Source organism: Struthio camelus, chromosome 10, assembly GCF_040807025.1.
Source record: "Struthio camelus isolate bStrCam1 chromosome 10, bStrCam1.hap1, whole genome shotgun sequence".
Taxonomy (NCBI): domain Eukaryota; kingdom Metazoa; phylum Chordata; class Aves; order Struthioniformes; family Struthionidae; genus Struthio; species Struthio camelus.
The window spans coordinates 25,976,659-25,979,897 of NC_090951.1; the positions used below are offsets into that span (position 1 = coordinate 25,976,659).

Here is a 3,239-nt window from a genome sequence, read left to right on the forward strand (position 1 = left end):
CCCTTTCTTCCTTCATTACCCTCCCTAGGACACGCTCAGAGCTCACACCTCTCACTCCCCAAGACCCTCACGCACAGCCAGGACTGCACCGCCAGAGTGCACATGCACCAGCCCAACACATCCCTGACACTGCACACGCATCCGCACACATGCTCACGCTCTCCACACGCACAGAGACACTGCACAGCGGACACACCCCTCACACAGCATGGTGGCCAGGACACACGTACACCTGATGGGCCCACAGCCCCAGGGGTGCTATAGGAGCTGCAGCCCTTCTCCGGATTGTATGGGGAAAGGCTAAGGGCAGAGGAGGAGCTGCTGTGGGGTAGAGCGGTGCGGCAACCTGGGAGTGCAGATGCCTGGCTTTTCTCTGCAGCTGCAGTGCTCTCCAGCCAGGCAAACCTGGGATGGGCCATGTTTGTCCCTGGGCCTCCGTCGGCCCTTGGCTGCTCCTTGTGGCGGCCCCCCCAGGGCTGTGCTCATGTCCTGGTGGGCGCACAGTGTCCCCACCACCCACCTCCTGCCTGCTGCCTGGAGGTGGACGTGCCTCATTTAGACCTTCCTCCTCTCTTGCCGCATGGCTGCGGTTGGTTTTTTTAGCGCTTTCTTGAATTAGGTTTTCAAAGCAGCACCTAGTAGCTTCTTGTAAACTACAGGCAGCTCACAGCTGCTTGACTGCCCTGTCAGCCTTTTTCAAATCCTGGGCTCCTTGAAGCCTGTCCATGCGCCTCCTCTGACCCGGGAACACAGCATCTCCCTGCCCTTCATCAAACACAGGAAGGGGCTTTGTGGATCCTCCCAGAGGAGCGGGTGATGGCCGTGTCCTTTCGGTCTGTTGCTGGGAGAAGCCTCTTCTTCGGTCGTCTTCCTTGTCCCAGTAACGCCTGATGCTCCAAACACTGCACTCTCCCTGCAAGTGCTGCCTCTTACTAAGCACCTGCTTCACTGGCAGACATTCGGCGTAGTAAAGAGGCAAAGGCTTTGGACCGCCTTGCTGCTGCAGGGACCAACAAATTGCCAAGGAGGTCCAGAAGCTGAGTACTCAGCCAGTACTGTTTTGCCCTGCCTGTGCGCTTAGTTGGCAGCTTTCCCTGGCCATGCAACTCATGAAGTGGTGCTGACCCTGATTTCCAGAAAAGTGCTTGTCAGTTTAAAAGAGAAGAACTGGTTTTCAGTGGGGAGTTGGAAGGGCGACGTTCTGCTGCTTTGGGGGACTGCCCGCTGGCTTTTCTGGTGCGGTGACCCTTCTGTCTCGTCTCGCTCTGAGAGCTCCGTGAGGTCCCTCTTGACCCTCCCTGTGTGGAATAGCTACAAGATGCTGCTGCAGAGACTACTGGACTCTGACAGCCAGGCAGGGGTTAGGCCAGAGCCCAGATGCCCTCGGGAGCAGAGCGCAAAGCCAGAAGCCCGTTGGCTCCCCCACGAGATGTGGTTTGGGACCAGTGTTCCCTGCTGCTGCTCTCCGTGTCCTTCTTGGCTGCCTTAGCCCCTCTCCAGCCTCCACTCCCATTGGCCCAGCATGGCTTTGGCTGCTCTGGGTCTGCCCTTACTCACGGTCCCTGTGGCAGTCGGGTGTCCTTCTTCTGCCTCCCCTCGCCCCCTCCCCCGGCTGTCTTCACTACAGGGGCTTTCTGATGCACTCAATGGCCTCACAGGGCTGCCACAGCAGCGACCTCACTGTCCCAGCCCTGGGTCGCCTGTGGCCTCCCTTTTCCTGCCTCTAGCCAGCTAAACCCTGCCGAGGGGCACTTTGCCCTGGCACTCCGTGCCCTGGTGAATGTTGCAAGCCTGGCACGCAATGGCTGCTCCTTGCTGGACGAGACAAAGAGGAAAGCACTTGAGGTGCCCGGTTAATGCTGAAGAGCCATGGTGATCGCAGGCAACAATGGTTGCTCGTGGGCTCCAGTCCGCCTCTCCAAGTGTGCTCCAGTGGTGCAATGGGCCAGCGCGCAGTACTATACAGCAGTGCTAAGCGGAGGGATGCTGAGGGTGTGAGTTCAAGCCTCACCTGGAGCATGGGCTTTTGATCATGCACTGCCTCCTCTTCCCTTGGGCGGTGCAGCTTTCTAGCAGCGACATCTGTCTCAAGCCAGACATCCCGGGACCTGCCAATACAGACACCTTGGAACACCAGAAGCGCTCGGGGCCGTTCCAGGCTTGACCTGGGCTCTGCCCGCATAGCACTCGGTTTGGGGCCCCGGAGGCAGAGCTGGGCTCTCCTCCCTTCTCTTCCGCAGAGGATCCAGACCCCACTCAGGGCGCAGATGCTAACATTTTCCTTTGCTCTTCAGCATTTGCCCTCCAGGCGGACACTCTCCCAGCACCAGCTGCCCAGCCTCACTGTGGCAGAGCCTTCCTAGCCAGCCTTTCCCCCTGCAGCCAGGCCAGGAGGAAGCACTCCTGGCTCTCTACACGCGAGCACTGCGGTGGAGCTGCAGGCAAAAGCTGCTGCCTCACAGCGCCTCTCACTCTGCAGCAGGCAAGGGAGAAAGGCAGCTCTGCCTTTCCAGGGAGGGTTTCTTTCCCACAGCCAGCTTACAGCTTGGCCGGAACAGGACTTAAGACTTCCAGCATGGTGGCATAACCTCAGAAAAGTCACACGCTCCCCCTGAAGAAAAAAAAAAAGCGACTTCTTTCTCCCAGGGAAGAGCTACTTGTGTTGGGGGTCTCTATGGCGTGGGATGGCAGTTGCGGGTGGGCTGGGGCTGCAGGGCAGTTTGTGTGTGGAGCTGAGAGTGCCCTGACTGCAACACGGAGAGCAAGGGCAAGGGAAAGGAAAGGTGAAAAGCTGGGCACTTTCCAGGCAGAGTCTCTCAGTTCTCAAGCTTGGCCTGGAGAACGGAGAAGCTTGACTGCTTTCCCAGAAGCAGGGGTAGCTGTCACGGCAGCCCCCCAGCAGAAGACACTGCACGATCACTAGAAACCAGGAAATCATTTTAGGCACGAGCCCACTGAATGTTTGGAACAGAGAGCACAGAAGAGCTCCCTAGGCCATGGCATCTTTGGAAACAAACCCGTTGGCCTACCCTTGCGGGTGCCTCCCGTGTCTTTTCCAACTCTCCTTTTCACCCGGCGGGCTTTGCAAAACCATTGCTGTGACTCGGATTCGGCCACAACGCAGAGTACTAACCACTATACGATCACAGCTGCCCATGTGATTGCCTTTCCTCCTCGGGCCATTTGTCCCTCCTGCCTCCTGCCCTCCTGCCTTCTGCCCTCCTGCGGAGCAGCCAGAG

At 58.5% G+C, this 3,239-nt stretch overlaps 1 non-coding gene across 1 annotated transcript; it reads left to right on the forward strand.

Moving 5' to 3' along the window:
• Positions 1-1,926: 1,926 nt before the first annotated feature.
• Positions 1,927-2,019, forward strand: TRNAY-AUA (transfer RNA tyrosine (anticodon AUA)). The gene is given in 2 exon segments: positions 1,927-1,964; positions 1,984-2,019. It is a non-coding gene; the product is annotated as a tRNA-Tyr (tRNA).
• Positions 2,020-3,239: the final 1,220 nt, after the last annotated feature.